Source organism: Felis catus, chromosome A1, assembly GCF_018350175.1.
Source record: "Felis catus isolate Fca126 chromosome A1, F.catus_Fca126_mat1.0, whole genome shotgun sequence".
In the NCBI taxonomy this organism is placed as follows: Eukaryota; Metazoa; Chordata; class Mammalia; order Carnivora; family Felidae; genus Felis; species Felis catus.
This window is the reverse complement of record NC_058368.1, coordinates 42654112-42673206: the sequence shown is the minus strand read 5'-3', so window position 1 is coordinate 42673206 and position 19095 is coordinate 42654112. Positions and strand designations below refer to the sequence as shown.

The 19095-nt window shown below is 37.6% G+C and overlaps 1 long non-coding RNA gene across 4 annotated transcripts; it reads left to right on the top strand.

Moving 5' to 3' along the window:
- Positions 1-1295: 1295 nt before the first annotated feature.
- LOC123384416 lies at positions 1296-18571 on the top strand. 4 transcript variants are annotated; one of them, XR_006595470.1, is made up of 6 exons: positions 1303-1397; positions 2661-2804; positions 4326-4464; positions 5054-5124; positions 17030-17114; positions 18420-18571. It is a non-coding gene; the product is annotated as an uncharacterized LOC123384416 (long non-coding RNA). The 4 variants fall into 4 exon arrangements; XR_006595467.1 differs by lacking the exon at positions 5054-5124; XR_006595469.1 differs by lacking the exons at positions 2661-2804; positions 5054-5124 and having other exon boundaries at positions 1296-1397.
- Positions 18572-19095: the final 524 nt, after the last annotated feature.

Sequence of the window (19095 nt, the reverse complement as noted above, 5' to 3'; positions counted from 1 at the left end):
TTCTTTCCTATTTGGCCCCAGTTTCATCCCTTTGGCTTCTGGTCAAAATTAGACTGGTATACTGCCCGAACTTGGCTGATATCCATAACAGTAAGAGGAGAAGGCCTCTGTCTCTTGGCTAACTCTCCTATTCAGACAGTGGCATAGGTTCTGCTCTTTCCATTAAAGTATGCTAGATACTCTGTTTTTCTACTTTTTCTGCCTGACTTTTGCTATTCCTGTGTCTTATCTTTTGTAAAGTGTAATCAAGAAAAAAATGCAGACAGAATAAGAAGATCTTTTTTGTTGCAAGTGCTAGTAGCTCTTTATGTTGAAGAGTTTGGACTTTCATTAACATTCCAAGATCTTGGAAGGTTCTTGTTACCTAATACAAGTCTCCTGAGCAACAAGTAAGGGAATAGGATCCACAGCTCTAGAAGAAGAGATTAATAGTTTGTTTAATTTGGAGTCAAAATGATCTCTTATTTGATTTTATGACTGAATAGAGTAGAATTTGTATATAAGGGCTAGTCATGTGATAGTAGTAAAAATAACACATTCCAAACATGTTTCTAAGCAAAGTTCTGCAGGGCGTCAAACTCAAGTCAGGAAAAGCTAGAACATTTAGAGGTCTGAATGGAAATACAGCACATTACCAAATTTTCCTTGTTAACCTAATGAACAAACACGTGTCATGGTTGGGGGTTGGGTAAATTGGTATCCAACAGTGAGTTTACTAAGAGATTCTAAGTGTGCACAAGAAATTTCTTCCTCAATGCCAGATGTTTATATTTATTGTATTTTGCTTAACCAGATTTCCTAATATAACTGCATCAGAGTGCTTATAAGAGCACTTACATTTTGAAAATTATTTGGCAGTAGAATCTTGCCTAAAATTCAGGCTTAAAATGCCACTATCACCCTTAAATGAAAGAAAATTTCTAAAATGCTCAATAATATGTAAATTTAAAAAAAATCTAAATTTTAGATGAGAGAAGCTGGGCACTAGAGGGAGTAGATTAGGCAAAATCCTGAGGCAAAATGATAGAAATGAAATAAAGAAATAGTGGATGTTGAAGAAATTTGCCCACACCAAGCTGACGGTGGCTCAGCTGTGAGCTATTAGTTAGGCCAAGCAGGCAGGTGCTCCTTGTAAGTTTCCCCACACAGGATAGTGTTTGGTAAATCCCACCTCAGGGCCTCCATCCCAGGTGAAGTGAATGGAATCTAGGGGCGGGGCACTCCTTACAACTAGGCTCCAATCAGGAACTGAGAAAGGGAAAGGAAGCGGAAGTGGGTGGGTGGGATTGCAGGCACTGGAGAGCTATATCTTGACTTTGAAAAGGGAGACTTCAGTCTTTGGAATGCTTGAATCCCAGATCTTCAGGACCCTCTGTTATTGTTGCTTCCTTCATAAGGTGAGTAGGCTTTGTTTTTGCCTTCTGTCTTTTGCCTCCTTTTATAGTATTTCTCTAATTTTGAAAGCAAACTCTCTGCAAGGAAAGCACTGATTAGTGTGATGGCAGAGGGCTTGCCATGTTTTTCTCTAACCCTTAGTATTACTTGAAAAGGAGACGCTAATTCCCAAGACACAGTGCTGTGGTTAATATTTACTAAAATAGCAATATAGACATAGCTGGCATAGTGCACTATGCATAATGGAAACTCACTAAAGGAGAACTATTAATGCTTGTGAATTTGTAGCTGCTAATGACATATTTTAGTCATTTTCATGACTTTTCTCTATGAATATGAATTGCATTGTCTTTTCCCTGAAAATATTTAAGAATGTGATTATCATAGCTGCTACAGCTGTTTTTCCGACTATTACAATTTTTCAGTCAGTTGTCAATGTGACTAAATTTTATAGAACGAAATGCTTAAGATGGTGCACAACCATAATTAAGAAATCTTTCTTTGATCAATAGGGAAAACTGTAAGGTATGGTTGACAAAACCTAGAATGTCCAAAAAGCACCTGGAAAATTTGGTAAAGAACACCAGTCCCTCTCTGAGTTTCTGATTTGGGCCTTGGAGTAATTTGCACAGAACCCACAGTTCCCCAATTCTATACTTGGGAAATCAATCCTTGCCCATGAATTGTCGAGAAATTAAAATATCTTCGTCTGTCTGAGTCAGCTATTTCTGGTTGAGCCATTTATTACATCTTAAACTATTAATAGAGTTTAATATCCCCATCTTTACTCTTATTTTAATTCAAAAGGAAGAGAGTTCTGCTGTAGGGAAGTCAATTAAACTACTCATTACTATAAATATGATGAAGGTAGAAAAATTTTATATTACCATAATCCTGTAAGGTACTTGCAGGCAGATTTAAGAGAAAGCTTAGCAGACTATTTATGGTGTGTTCAACTTCACAGGTGTAAACTGTGAGTAAATCTGTGGTAGGGTGTATTTGATTAGTGCTTCTGCTCTGGCTGTGATGGCTCAATACACAAATATGGGCTGGAATAAATTGAGGTGAGAAAAGGGTTGAAGGCAGTCAAATGGCCATTTCAGGTTCTTGTTTGGGGCTCTCTAAAAGCAAAGTTACTTACTTTAACTTTCAGTTGGTGGTTTTCCTATCCAGAAACCATTAGTTCATTTACTTATTCAATAAATAACTACTATAAGTGCCTACCACATACCAAGGAATATGAAATTAGTTTCTTATTCTTACAGGTCTTTAATGAATATTTACAGAGCTCAATATTATCCAGACCTGAAAGAATAACATTGTTATCAAAAGGCAAAACTCAGTACAGACTACTTCCTTTTGAAACCTATTTCAAATTCTCTTTGCAACTCTCTCCCCAGGGGAAGCAGGTGAGTGAAACTGGTTCTAGAACTTTGCATTTATGAACCTCAGCCAGTTACATTTAAATCACCTATGCAGCAGCACATAGAGCCACACAGATGATTTCATTCAAATCTATAGTTTGATTTGCTTATGAAATGCCACCCCATTTTAAAGCCTGAGTATTTTTTTTAGTTCTCCACAGGTCATTTTTTGGAGGGCTCCATGATGAAATAAGTCTCCTCAAACATGTCCATTATTATCACTTGCCAAAAGAAAAAAGCATTTCAGAACATTTTGACCTAAGAAATATTTATTTCCTCTTTATTTTTCCAAAATATGTCTGGAATTACGAAGACAAGATTTAACATTGGTAAAAATATGATAAGTCAATAATAAGTAATACATTAAGTAAAATTACATATGATTGGTAAGCTTATTCCACTAACACCTTTAAAAAGATTTAGTATTCTGATCTTTAAAAAGTATTCATACTGGATTAAATATAAAATATATGGGCATCTTCTTAAAAGAATTCAAAGTTATGCCTCTGTCAGAAATATTTTCCCATTATTTGTGTAGGAAAATCAGGTTTGATTTATATCATTTTTACTTAAACTACCTTTTATGGGTCCATAACACACCTTATGTGTCAAGATTCTTCTTGCCTGTTCTTTTTTTTCTTACCTCTTTTGGTACAGAAAACTCAGGTTGACTTTTTTTCAAGAATATCAACATTACAAGAACTGTATCTACAGAAAACAAAGGAAACTTGAAAATGACCTCAAAATATTACAATAGCTGTCTGAATGCAGTGAAGTAGAAGTAATAAACCTGGTGGAAGGAAATAAAACTGATGGGATATATAGATAGTAATCTGTTAATGAAAAAATAAGCTCAAGGAAGATCTAGGAGAGATAATGGGAAATAGAGCGAATAAGTCTTTCTAGACAGAAAACCATTTTGATGACAAGTTGATTCTAGTAATTAGAAATTTTGATACTGAAAAAAGCAATCAGATATAAGCAAGAAATGATGGTGGCTTGAGGGTTAGGACTTGTGGAGTAAATACTGTGGCCCCTAAAAGATCATCTTCTTGATTATAGAATAACTACTCTATTTCAGTGAATGTAGGATTAAAAACATGAGTATGCTTATGAAAAGAATATAAAGAAAATAGAAATTTTATAGATAACCAAATGAGTAAGAACTATTCCAAGAAAAATTCTCTAAACCAAAATAGATAATGGAAGTGTGAAGGGTATAATGAAAATCCTGTAGTATGAGTAGCAACTTAGAAAGTTATATGTACATTATTCAGTCTTTTCCATATGATCCCCACTGCCACCAAACGAGAGATGAAGATAATAATCTCAAATGAAAAGACTTCCACTCAGGCTAAATTTTCTAGGATGTCTTCTGTATTTTTCTCTGATGTACCCATAACTTCTAGCATCTCTCGTTCCTATGATTTTGTTTTCGTTTTTTGCTAGAAAACAATAAGTGTTATGATCTTATCCTCTGGGATTCTTCTGCCTTTTTTTCAGCAGAGGAAAACTGAATGGTATTATCAAGTTTTCTGTTTTCTACTGATACACGCTGGTGCAGAGGGCTAAACCAGAGTTATGTGCCATGTCTTTGTCTCTGAGCTGCTTGCTATCTGTACTCGAGTCCCTTCTGGATTTTGAGGTGAAGATTTTTTTCCCCCATTTACATATCTGTTGGCAGTTAAGACTGTTAATAAATTACTCCCTCTCCTTCCTACTTCTTAACTAATGGAGAGACTGGAAATGGTGTTGTTCAAAGTGAACAAGTTGTCATGAATGAAAGTTCTGGAGAAAGCAGTTGAGGGTGAGCCTAAATCACCTGAACTACGGTCTTGACACAGCCCTCTTGATAGAGTTGGTAGAGCAGAAATGTTAATATAATCCACTGTCTGTCTTGAACCCTTGATGCAGAAAGAAGGAAAGCAGACCTTTCTACTTTGGAATTTTTAGAAAGCCAGACTCCTAGAGACAGACGAGCATGGTGATTATCAGGGATAGGGGAAAGGGGACGATAGTGGGCAAAAAAGGACAAACTTCCAGTAGAAGATGAATAAGTCCTGGGAATCTAATGTACAACAAGTTGATTATAGTTAATACTATATCTTATATACTTGTAAGGTGCTAAAAGAATAGATTTTTAAATATTCACACACCAAAAAATGGTAATGATGTGGATATTATTGTGGTAAAAAATCGAGGTACTGTTTTTTTTTCCTTCCCCTACTGCCTAGTCAAAGAATTTAGATTTCTGTTCCTGTCTCTTTTCCCTGGATTCCAGGAGTGGGAAGGTGACTCAGAACGGGTAAGTTGGGGAGGAGTTCCATTTCTCCTAGTTGTAGGGATGGCCATGGAACACAAAATCAATAGAATCCATTCAGAACTATTTAGAAAGCAGTTACATGTCAGGGCCACAACCAAATCCTACTGGACCTACAGTCAGGACAACCTTGAGGCTGAGACTTTTTTGTTAAACAAATTACCTTTTTTTCTTTTTGATAAAGCCAGTTTGAGTTGATTTTTTTTTTTTTTTTAAATAACTTGTTCCTTAAAGTCTAGACAGTGTGGAGGTCAGACTGTTGGAGTCTTATTTCTTTTACTGTAATTGAGCACAAGCATTTGATATGAATGTGTTTGCAATCTTAGGGTGGCTGTAATGATTCTGGTCTCTTAGTAGTCAGTCTGGTATAATCCCCTCCTTTAAGTGTGGGCTTACCCAGCAATAATCTTGTAATGACCAGAAGGCAAAGGGATGGATTATCCCTTCCAAGATGAACTTTTGAGGAGTTGTGGCTTTTGTCTTGTGTGCCCTTCCATCGTCTCTACCTCCGGTCACTTGCTCTGAGACAAACCAGTGACACTGTTTGAGCTGCTCAGTGGGGAGGTCCTAGTGGGGAAAAACCTGATGTCTCCAACCAATAGGCACGAAGGACCTGAAATGACAATCATATGAAAGAGCTTGGAAAGGGTTCCTTCTTGAGTTCAACCTCTAGAGGATTGTAGCCCCAGCTTGTACCTTGATCTCAGACTTGAGACACAGTGAGCCCAGGGACCCAGATAAACAGCCCTGAGCTTCTAAACCTATGGAACTGTCAAGGAACTATGATAAAACAATTTTTTTAAGCTGCTAAATTTGGGGATAATATGTCATGTAGCAGTAGCTAATTAATGGGAGTTAACCCCCAAATGGATTAACACCATATTTGTCCTTTTTAAAAAAACCTGCTTAATTGGAATGATGTAATACATCATTCCAATAGTGTTGACAACACTAATTTATTAGTGAAATTTAAATTATTAAATCTATGTATCTTTTCTGGTATAATATAAATACCTGGAACAAATTTTTTAAAAAAGGAGACTGGATAGTGGAGATAACCAGCAATTTCTACTACCTTAACCAGCAACTTCTTGCACACTAGCACACTGCTGGTGTTGTAAAGTAACATTCACCTATTCATACCATTTCTTTCTCTGGCTAATAAATTTCCAACTATCTTAGGAGTTTTTACCCCTATTTTGATTAATGCTGTTGTATTTTTTTTTTTTTTTTGCTGCTTTTCTTTCTTGTCCCTTTACTTGTTTGTTTTATTAGGTATGGAGGATGGGAATGTTATGACCCTGTTTATTCTGCCATTTTTTCTGTCAGCTTTATTTGATACATGCTATTGGGTTTACTCAGGATACTTTCTAAACTTTGAGGCATGTGATTTCTTCTTTCACCCTATAATTTTTTTTTAAGTTTATTTTGAGAGAGTAGGGCAGAGAAAGAAGGAGAGAGAGAATCCCTAGCAGGCCCTGTGTGGTCAGAGTGGAGCCCAATGTGGGGCTTGAACCCACAAATCATGAGATCATGACCTGAGCTGAAATCAAGGGTCAGATACTCAATCAACTGAGCCATCTGGGTGCCTGTCTCACCCTATAATTTTAAGGAAAGGACACATGTAATAGATCTATGTAAATAATATATGCACATATATACATATGTGTATACATATATACATACATATATAATTCCAGCTATGGTAGAAATTATGAAAAAATATCTAGGTTATGATCAGTGGATTGTCCATTAACTTTTAAAATTCGTGTATCTTTTCTCTTACTGGATTAAAAGCTTCTTGGGGGCAGAGAACCCTCAAATGTACACAGTTATATAAAGGCAAGAAATCAAGATGAATTCAAGAAGAGATGGGAAAGTGGGTTCAGGTGAAAAGGAAGGGGAAGGAAATATGGGTGAATAATTTATGCTAAACTTTATGAAATAGAAATATTTGGTATATACCAACAGGCTTGACTACCATGGGAATTAATTGAAGAAAAATGGACACTCAATTTTTTTTTAATTTTTTTCTTTAACATTTATTTATTATTGAGAGAGAGACAGAGCGTGAGCAGTATAGAGGTAGAGAGGGAGACACAGTATCCAAAGTAGGCTCCAGGCTCTGAGCTGTCTGCACAGAGCCCGACACGGGGCTCGAACTCACAAACTGTGAGACCATGACGTGAGCTGAAGTCGGTCACTTAGCCAAATGAGCCACCCAGGTGCCCTGACACTCAATTTAAAGTATCTATCTACATTACACATCAATTCAACATTCAAATATATAAACATGACTAAACATGTAAATTATGGTCAAAAGAGACAGGAAAACAAGTAACACATTTTATTAACTTTCAGTGATGCATAAGATAATTGAATAATCGCCCTTGTAGGTAATTTTTTTTCTTTAAATAACTCAACTCTCATCCTTTCATGAAAAGAACAAACCAAATGCTAATGAAAATATTATACCTTAATACCTACAGCCAAACTTCTGGCCAGTGTTATTAGTTGATACCCATTATTTGTGACCAGTGCAGTTTAACTACCTGAGCCTCTGAAGCTCAATGATCAATGTTGTGTGGTTTATTTTACCAAACTGAACATACCTCAAATGACAAACATAGATTAATCAAAACATATTTTATTAATGCTGTCATGACTTTCTTGAGACTGCTTTTTCTGCATAAAACTAAAGATACTATGTTAAAAAAAAAAAAAAGTGTCCTTGTCCTTTAATGGTGGGTAAGCCAGGCAAGGTTTCAGGAAGGTAAAAAACTTGTCCTTGCACCTAACTGAATTATTCAGTAGGGTCCTAGTCGACTTATGAAATAAGATAGAGAATGTTAAATAATAATTCTTGTGGAAAGGGATATCAGGCAAATGAGTTTTACTCGAACTGCTTTGTCCATGCTCTTATTCTAAACTAATGAATTTCTACTTTCTCTTCACATGAATATAATTCCCCATATGTGCTAGGTACCTATATTACTAGCATGTTTAAGTGCTCCTTGAGAAAGGATAACTTAGATGCCATCCTTGTTCTCTATGGTCTTTGCTACTAGAAAGGAATACTGTAGTCTATAAGGGCATAGTAAACTTATCACTGTTAAACCTTACAAAGTTAATATATATGCAAGTGTGTGCATATACACATACAAATACACTCTGTACACCAAATAGAAGGCTATATAGTGTTGCACTTATACTCATTTTTCAATACCCCTTACCATACCTAGCATGGAGTTTCCAGAGTCCATGAAGTAGGCTGCAGTATCTGGGTACATTTTTAATTCTACTTAGGTAAGGTTAGACTTCTTTGTGCTCAAGATTAGGGGAGCTTTCTCAGAATTAGAGTGCTAGGGAAGATGCAGGCGGTGTGATTGTCAGACTAGTAGAAGATGCATGGTATAGTCCTTGGCATCTTATTAGAAGTTCAGGCTTATGGCTCAATTATCCACTTGGAGGCAAAACTTTGTATAAAACCTATTATCTGGTCATAAGATACATTGAGAACTGCTATCTGTAAAGACTGGTTCCAGAGGTGTATCAAGGCAGACTGGAAACAGGCCAAATAATTTGGCAAGACCCATGTGATCTCAGACAATTGTAAGTAGGCATACCTGTCATAGGCAAGTACCCACAGTTCAGATAGATTTGTAGGATTGAGGGGTAGGGAGGAGATTCAACCAGGCAACACACTTCATAACTGATTGTATCTTGGAATGAAACTAGAATTCTAAGACTCGAGGCACCTGGGTGGCTCAGTCATCAAACATCTGACTTCGATCAGGTCATGATCTCACAGTTCATGGGTTTGGTCCCCATGTCAGGCTCCATGCGAAGAGTGGGCTCTGTGCTGACAGCTCCAGCTCGAGCCTGGAGCCTGCTTCAGATTCTGTGTCTCCCTCTCTATCTACCCCTCCCTGGTTTGCTGTATCTCAAAGATTGATGTAAAAAAAACACAACAAAACAAAACAAAACAAAAAACTCTCTAAGACACAATCCAGTTACATTTAAAAAGCCATCACCACAAAGGAAGTAAAAAAACAAAACAAAACAAAACAAAAAAAACTGACTTGGGAGCTAATGGACTCCAAACTCTTCACCCATAGGGTTCTAACCTAGCTCTATGGTTAGCCAAGAAGACTAAAGGATGGGAGAGTTATGCTGCCAGTCAAGAGTGCAGAGGCAGAGTATCAGTCCCAGATGAGGGAGTTTTAGGAAGCTGTGGCCAGATGAAGTAAGGTTAAAAAGCTGAAAAGTGGGAGATGGATTAATACTCATCATTTACTTCTGCATAGAATAAGGGTAGGCAACATAAAGAGCTGAAAACAAAAGAAATGGAAGTGGTTTCCAGATTTAATAAAAATGTTAAAGGAAAATCTGTAGAACAACTATTTTAAACAACTTTTAAATCAATTCTATGAAATGTCATATATTTAAACCAAGTATAAATTTAAAATGGCATAGGTAAAAATCATGCTGTACTTTGTAGTTATTACAGACTTGGAGAGAATATGCAAATTGTGACTTAGGGGCAGGAGCTTGTGAGGTACCAGAGGAGATCCTGTGACCTGGCAACGTCAGCAAATTTAGGGCTGTCTCCAACATTTAAGTTGCAGTTAGAAGAAAGACTGCTGTAGATTTAATATAGAGACCGAGGATTTTTTTAAGCAGTAGCTGGCCTAGGACTATTTAGCAACTGTAGGTTTTATTTTAATTTTCATTACAAATTAGCCATCTACGTATCTTTTTTTCTACCCCAATAAGAAGGCTAATCTTCAGTATTTGTCACTAACACCAGCCTTGCTCATCTTCAGCTATATTCACTTTCTTAAGGAAATCTCAGCTTTGTAGTCATTAGTGATCATTATCCTTAAATGAAAATGTACTGGAAATAACTTTTATATCATTCTTATTGGGTAATTTAAGGGAGAAAATGGGAATATTAATGTTGAAAATGTACAGTATTATAGCTAAAAAGCCTGTTGAAGAGAATAACAAGGATTACCAAGAAAGAAGCATCCTTGTCTGGGTGCTTCACATAAAGTCTCCATTATTTCATTCCCATTACCAGAAAAAACTCCTCCTTGCCTTCCACATCAAAGAGAAAGAATGCCAGCCAATACAACCTAACACCAAACTGGTGCTCTGAGCTCTTACTACTTGAAGTACCAGCTTTCTTTTATTGCCAGAATTATTCACTAAAACCCGAATTCATGCTTGAATTCTCCATCTTAAAAGATCTGATAATATAACTTTTACTCTCAATCTGGACCAAGCATTCATAAGCATGAAGCCTTACTTGCCAGATGCTGCCTTTACTCTTCAGTGAAAACAAAGTACCCAAAGGTACTCTCACTCTGTAGTAACCTGTGCTCAACAGCAGATGGGACACCGCAAGTCTAGGCTCAAACAATAGTGGAAAAACACTGACCAGCCCTGCAGACAGGAAGCAGGACAAGGCACTCAGTGCTCTTTTCCACTTAGATTTGGGTTACACAGAACCTGTTGAGATTGTACCAAATGCTAGTCGAAGCTACGCCCAGCTGGGCTCACCAGCAACCTGCCTGTAGTAGACACTGACGTTTCCCCTCCCCCCCCCCCCCCATATCTTTCTGTTGCTGCAGTTCCTGAGGCTATCTTACCCTTGGACTTACCCGTTTTTCTCATCCGCTTTTTCATATTCCGCTTTCCACTCTTGTTGCAAAATCCAACTTCACTGCATTTCAAAAGTTCTCTGTAATTAGTCTCTTTATAAGTCTTCCATTTGCTTCCCATCTTAACCTGAAACCTGGATTTCCACTAGAAACTTCTGCTCTTTCTGCAGCCTCCATGCATGGAAATTGGTCCATTTATCTCCCCTCATGTTATTGACCATGAAGCCAGGAGGCAAAGTCCCCATTCTTCTAACCATGCTTTTCAAAGCATTCTTATTCTTTCACCCTCTCTCCATAGAATACCATCCTTCAAATTCCTACCCTCTTGCCCTCCTTTTCATTAATCTACTTTGAGGAGTCCCTTGTTTACATTCATTCATGGCTTAAACTGAACTAAAGGCACTTTCCTTTTCTCCAATTGCCCCAAGAGTGAGAAGTACACGTGTCTATTTGGATATTCATCAGACAACCAAATCTGTTTATTTTCTTCATTCAGTGACCTCTGTTACCCGTCCCTTTCTGCAGCTGACTCCCAAGAGTACACTTTAAACTTCTGAAACCTTGGTTCTTACTCTAATTTTTCACTACAACTTTCTATTCCTTTTATAACATCATTTCTTAAGAATAGAATACATGATATGTAGGTCACTTAAAATATTTGATTTTGCAATGGGGGAAAGATGAGAAACATCTTAAACTTTGAGGAAGATATCAATGTCAGTGATTTTTTTAAAGTTGTAGAGAACAAAAACAATTTAAAAAAATTTAAAGATTCAATAGAGAAAAAAGAAATGCCAAAAATTATTTGTAAAGTTGAATAAAGTAGAAATAACATGAGTTTAAAGAAAAACACAGAAGGCACAATTAAAAGATCGAATCCTTAAACTTTTTTTAAATAAAGGAGAATGTCCTAAATACCAATAAATCAGAGTCTTAGATAAATGACCAATTTATTGAAGAGTTTATAGAAATGGATTCAGGAAGTCAAGAATTTGAAAAGCCTATAACGATGGAAATTGAATTTATAGCTGGCTTTATGTCATGCACACAAATACACTAGGCCCAGATACTTATGTTCTGCTTTACCCTATTGCTGATTTTCAAACTTTTAAACAATATTTTCTGAAAAAAAAAAAAGGATATATTTCCCCTGAATACACTTTTATTTTTCAATGAAATATGCTTCTGGAAAGGTGAAATCCCCACATTTCACAAATGAAGAAACTGAAAACTAGGAAGATGAGCTTTACGTGGTTAAGGGGTTGTATTCCCCATAATTGTTCCAGTTACAACAACTGCAGAAACAAACAACAACCAAAACAAAACAAAACAAACCCTGCTAGTCCATAACTTGTGACATTTTTTTTTTTTTTAAACAACCTTAATTTGGTCTGTGAATCTGCTACCTGGGGGGAAATGTCAAAGAATTTGCAGACCTGTTTTAAAGCCCTCCCACTAACCCAAAAAGCAGTGTTTTTTTGTTTTTTTTTTTAATTTTTTTTTTCAACGTTTATTTTTTTTTTTTTTTTTTATTTTTGGGACAGAGAGAGACAGAGCATGAACGGGGGAGGGGCAGAGAGAGAGGGAGACACAGAATCAGAAACAGGCTCCAGGCTCTGAGCCATCAGCCCAGAGCCTGACGCGGGGCTCGAACTCACGGACCGTGAGATCGTGACCTGGCTGAAGTCGGACGTTTAACCGACTGCGCCACCCAGGCGCCCCAAAAGCAGTGTTTTTAAAGATGTGAATGAAAGAAGTAAGATAGACACTTAGAACTGAGACTGTCTGGACAATGATCCAAAGAGACTCAGAACATAGGATTTTCACCCTCAATGAAACAGTGCATTCATATGATAGGAAAAAGCGGATAAATAGGCAGAGGGAAAGATTTGGACCTGAGGTCCCTGGGGCGGAGGACACACATTTTGGAACAGTTGTGGACCACAGCAAATCCTCTCAGGTATAAAGTTCCTCTTAAGACTGTAGCATAGTAACATCATAGCCCAGCTGCTCCCCCTCATTTTGTGTCCACCTCTTCATTCTTTTTTTTTTAATTAAAAAAATTTTTTTGAACGTTTATTCATTTTTGAGAGACAGAGTGGGGGAGGGGCAGAGAGCAAGGGAGACACAGAATCCAAGCAGGCTCCAGGCTCTGAGCTGTCAGCCCAGAGCCTGATGAGGGGTTCGAACTCACAGAGAGACAATGACCTGAGCCTAAGTCGGACACTCAACCGACTGAGCTACTCAGGGTGCCCCACCTGTTCATTCTTCAAAGCGTGAGACAAGGAATCTTGGGTATTGAGGTAAAAAAAAAAAAAAAAAAAATCCTGCAGCCTTAGGAAAGACCAAACCACTAGCAGGACAAAAACATGTCTGTCTTAGCCAGGATTCTAGAGCAAGAAAGTCACATTTCCCCCTCCCCCCCCCCCTTCAGGATTCTTATTACTGATGCAGGCCTTGGTTCTTGATGAACCATAATGCATCTCATTATGAGATCATAATGCAACATTGCTAACATACATTGAAAAATATCTTAAATATCTTGAAAGCAAGAATTGCCCCCAAATTTTCAAGAGAATGGTAGAAACAATATACCCACCTCATTTATGAGCTTAATATTTTCAAAAAAATGTTTTATTTATTTTTGAGAGAAAGAGAGAATAAAGTACGAGCAGGGGAGGGGCAGAGAGAGAGGGAGACAGAATCCTCAAAGCAGGCTTCAGGCTCTGAGCTGTCAGCACAGAGCGCGACATGGGGCTCCAACTCACCAGCAGTGAGATCTTGACCTGAGCCAAGGTCTGAAGCTTAACCAACTGAGCCACCAGGTGCCCCATGAGCTTACTATTGAAATGATAAAGTGACAGCTTTCTGTCCCCCTTCCTATTGTCAAAAACTGACGTCTGTGCTTCTGAGCAAAATACGCATAGACAGAGTTTGGGATAAAGAGGAAGGATAACTTTGTTGCTTTGCCTGGCAAAGGAAAGCTACAGCAGGTTATGGCCTTCAAAATACTGCACACTTGACCCAAGGAAGGGGCGGGGGGGGGGGGCGATTACAGTGAAATACAACATCTTGCTTGTTTTGACAGGAATTGTGTATTTGCTGCCAACCTCCTTTATCAGGTCTTTAGGGTGGTGCTGAGTTCCTGAACAAAAAGCTAAGAAGGGAGGAGGGGAGGTTTGCAGAAGAAAAAAAAGTTACTTTAAACTTATCCAGCCTCACTGAGGCCACTTGGGTTTTTCTATTACTGGTAGAAACTCCATTACTGGAGTGGCACTGTACCAAGGTAAAGCTGTCTATTCCCCAGGCTCCTTGTTAGAAGAGGGGTAGACCTGTGACTATTTTGGTCCAAGTACAGGTTACTGAATCAAGATTCTGAGAAGACCATTTTTTTTTAATTTTTTTTTTTTAACTTTCATTCAGTTTTGAGAGAGAGTGTGTGTGTGCAGGAGAGGGGCAGAGAGAGAGAGGGAAACACAGAATCTGAAACAGGCTCCAGGCTCTAATGAGCTGTCAACACAGAGTCCAACCTGGGGCTCAACCCACAAACCCAGGAACCATGAGATCATGACCTGAGCTAAAGTCGGATACTTAAACTGACTGAGCCACCCAGGCACCCCTAGAAGACCTTTTAAAAGAGGCGTGACTCAACTTCACATGCCCTTTTATTCTTTTTTTGTCTCTTACCTGAACTGCGTGTGTCTTGACTCTTGAAGTCATTTCTTGAGCATGATGATAAGGTTCACAATTACTGCCTGGTTTAAAATCTTTTGTGTCCTCTTTTCAAACCACATGAATTTATTGCCCTCCCCAACTCCCTTCTCTGTGTTTAAAAGTATATAGGAAACATTGCAAAAGTGATTTATTTTCCTCCTCTAACAAGAATCCATAACTAGGGCAATGGCCCTACAATGTCATCAATGCTTTGGGCACCATCTACCTATGGGGCCTGCAGGTTTGAAAAGTGACTTTTATCCTCGGTTGCAACAGGGCTTCTGCACTCCCATGCATCACAAAGACATTCCAGAAGATAAAAGGAGAGGTGGAAACTAAAAGTAAAATGGGAATGACAGCTAAATCTGTTTCATTTAATCCAAGAATAAAGCACCCTCCTGGGGTTCTGCCCAGTATTATTCCATTTACATTTTACTGGCCAGAAGCATATCACTTGGGCCACACCTAGGTGGGCAGCAGCCTGGAAAATCATGTACTTAGCTGGAAACATTATTAAACCAAATAGAATTGGGTTTCTGTTCCTTTAAAAAAAAAAAAAAAGGGCAGAGGAGGGGATGGAGTGGACAGTCAGTACTGTCTAGTTATGACCTCTTTTGCTTCAACATCTGATCTTGTTTGATTATATGTAGCAAACCAAAGTCATTTGGATATTTAATATTTAGTCCAAATTAGACATATGGGCATTTTTCAAGATAGGAAAAAAGTCCTAGAATTTCAGTAATGATTTTAACTATTAATGCATACAGACCATTTGTCCAGTCTTCTAAAGAGATTGCATTAGTGTATGTGATACATTCAGATTATTATATTTATATTGGCAGTTAGCCCCGATTTATTAAAAAATCTAGGATAACTTTGTCTAACTTCCCAGTGAAAGGTTTTGGATATTATATTCTTAACCCAAATGTCCTTATTATATTTTCCTCAGGCGTTTAGCCATTTTGTTACATCTTACAGCGGCAATAATTCTCTATTCCATAAAAAATGGAATTTTACAAGCAGGACAAACGGTTCCATAAATTAGGAGGAATACCTGCCTGTGCTGGAGAAACGCATTTCTTTCTTATTCACACTTTTGTGATGTATTTGTCTTGGAATCACACTCTCATTTTTCTTAAATTTACAACTCCTTTTTATGGGTTGAAAATCCGGTGAAAAATTGGTTGACACCTAGAATATCAAGAAGCAAGGAATTTATAAGTAAAATGCATATTTCCTATATGAATGTTTTCTCAAAACCTAGCTCTTCCTAAAATGTTCCTCAGTGTATTTAGTAAGGTTTTCCCCCAGCCCACTTTCAGTAGTTGAGGTGTGTGTAAATACATAGGTACATGGATGTAGTTACCCGTGTCATTGAGAATTTTTTGTTTTTCTGAGACAAAATCTCATTGGTATTTTTTTCTTGAAGATGTACTAGTTTTGATGCAAATCTATAGATGACAATTGCTAAAGGAAAATAATCCTGTAAAAACAATAGTAGAACAACAAGAATTCACATTTTGCATTTCAATTAATATTGCATCTGATCATTTTCTCACATGTTACCAGTGTGGCAACTTTATCAGAATGGGTAAGCACTTTTCATATTTTCACATTTGAATCGTGTAGTTATAGGTCAAGTCAGGACTCTAGAACCCAAGCGTTTTGTGCAAGACAGACAAACCCATGCAAACACTGAAAATAACATTTGTAGAAGTATGAATTCTAACACTGTTGCCAAGTATTTTAAAATGTCCATTGGAATCTATGCTAGGTGTTTAAAGCTAATGCAGATGCGAGAATGAACAAGACACATGCTGTGACCCTCCAACACTTAAAATCCTGCCCAGTATATATTAAGTACCTACTAAATTCTAAGAAAAAAGTGTAAAAATTAAAAAATTACTAAATTTTTTTTCAAAATGTACGTGGCTTAAGAATTTCAACTTAAATATTCGGAAATATTTTTCTTCTGATATTCTTAGGACAACTCTTCATAAGAGTCAATACTAATTTATTTTTTTTATAAATGTACAATATCTCTGAACTTTTATAGATTTTCTGCAAATGGATCAGACTTCACTCATAAATATGTATTAAGCAACTACTGTATCCCAAGTCCCATGCTTTGGAAAGTTTGTTGATCCATAAACTTTAGTTAAAGAAAAAGTTCAGGTTTGCAGGGGCAAAAAGTTAAAGCTAAATTTAATTATGCATTCATACTTCATATGACTTTTTAAAAATAAAATTCTTAATGTTTTATTTCTATGCCAGTTTCAGATTAAATAGATCGAGGATTAACTTTTAGCAAGCCATTTCTGCATTGGTGAATCATGACTCCTCTCCAAATATTTTAAAATGTCCACTGGAGTCTATGCTAGGTGTTTAAAGCTAATGCAGATATGAGAATGAACAAGACACATGCAGTGACCCTCCAACACTTAAAATCTAGCAGACAAAAAAAGAAATACTAGTACAAGGCAAAATGAAATGTGGAATGTTTGTTACAGGTGTTTGGGAGAGAAAAAGAAAGTGAGAGGGAATGAACGTTCTCTTTGTGACTTCAGAAAAGTGCTTTATGTATTATCCTGAAAGGTAGGCATTCCCATTTTATTGATGAGAAACTGTAAAAAGACAATTGTACTGCAGGGTCTGTATCAATCTATCTCTGAGAGACTTGGTAGAACAAAGCACTCCCTCCGCCCACCTACCCCACCCTGCCACACAAACATTGTCATTGTTAGCAAGAAATAAACTTTTCTTGGGTTGTATTCCTTAGCTTTGGTTGTATTCCGGACCCTCAGTCAGAGGCATTCTGGGTAGAGGAAACAGTAAATATAAATGTTTCAAAGAGTACATCAAGAGTATGAAATAGCAACAAATGTTTTATGGCAAGAGTAAGTCACCTGTATAAGGTAATAATGTGGGAGGAAATTATAAAGACCAGTTAGGTCTGTGGTTTGGAAGTCCTTAACTGCTGGAAGGAAAGCAACAGTCCTCAATTCAGTAGGTGTAATTCAGTGCTTAGGCAGCAGGCTCAATATATCCCATGAAGATTGCATTAACATGCAATGCATAGGCTAAAAGTGCTTTCTAAACTAATGAATCTATTATTCTAGATTTTGAATCTGTTCTCTGTATTAAGTAGATATAAACAATCCTCCTCTCAGATGGTTTTTGTAAAATCTATAAGCTGGAAATAGTTTTGGAATGATGTTATTTAAAATAAACATGTTTGCTGTATTAGACAACTAAGGATGATAATATTAGGAATATAAATATACTAATGATGAGGATTTGGGGTGATGGGTGGGTGCAGAACCAACAGCCAAGAAAGAATTCTTGAAGATGTTTTTGGTGCAAAGAGGTGATTTTATTAAAGCTTGGAACAGGACCCATGGGCAGAAAGAGCTGCACTGGGGTTGTGAAGAATGACTGGTTTTATACTACAAGTTGGGGAGGTAAAGTCCAAACTGGGAGGCCTCCAGAAGGACTTTGATATGCTAAAGAGGATTCCTAAGATATCGGAGGCCTTGCTATTGTCATGCTAAAGTTGTTTTTCCCTCTAGTGAGGCATTGACATTAGGAAGGTAGGAGGTTCCTGGAGGTTTCTGAGGCAAGAAATACTCGCCTCAAGTATTTGTCAAAGGGCTGCAGGTTATAAGGAAATTTAATTTTACCTGCCATTTCCTTCTTGTCTTTGTTCCCCACATCACTATGGAAGGAAGGGTGATATTAGAGGCTCCGGAAAAGTCTATTGGTTTCTGGAGATGAGGCTATTGATAAGATTGCCCTTTTGTAATTCCCTGAGACATTTGTAAACTGATGGAGACTCATGTCCTGTATGACTGTGATCTCTATCAACTAACCATTTGTCCTCTTTCCTTTGTTCTCTTGCAGCCAGGAGTGCTTGAGGAATATCACATGTATCCCACCTGGGGGCCGGGGTGTGCCAGCTTTTGCTGCTTGCCCTATGGTCCCTCATCACTAAGATATAATAACTGTTCAAGTAACTGGTAACTTGAAGAAATACCAAAAGCTATTTTGGTAAAGATTTGGTTGTCTGCCCTTAAATCATTGCTAGGATTGTTGATATACAAAAAGGGCCTTCCCATAGCTTGGATTCAACAGCAATGGCTGGTTACCATCTATAGTGTAATATATATTAAATATTGGTCTTCTTTCCAACTGGAGCCACACGTGGGGTAGATACTGGGCTAGGAGAAACTTCCATTACTGCAAATCACAACTGAAGGTCTAGAGCCTGAAAGTAAAAGCAAAGATGGTACTCAGTGGACTGGAGCAAAGATCTGGGCAGATAAGCAAATATTGAAACAACAGTAGCAAATAGGTAGTAGGGCATTTTGAAACTCATGTAGGGTCTTAGAGCACACCCAGGAAGAAAGGTAGCAATCCCTGCCACCACTCTAGCTCCTCCCCTTTGCAGATGAGCTATGCAGTCCCTCTGCAGATTTAAAGTTCTAGATATGCTGTGGCACCTGGATGGCTCAGTCAGTTAAGGGTCTGACTTTGGCTCAGGTCATGATCTCACTGTTCATGAGTTCCAGCCCCAAGT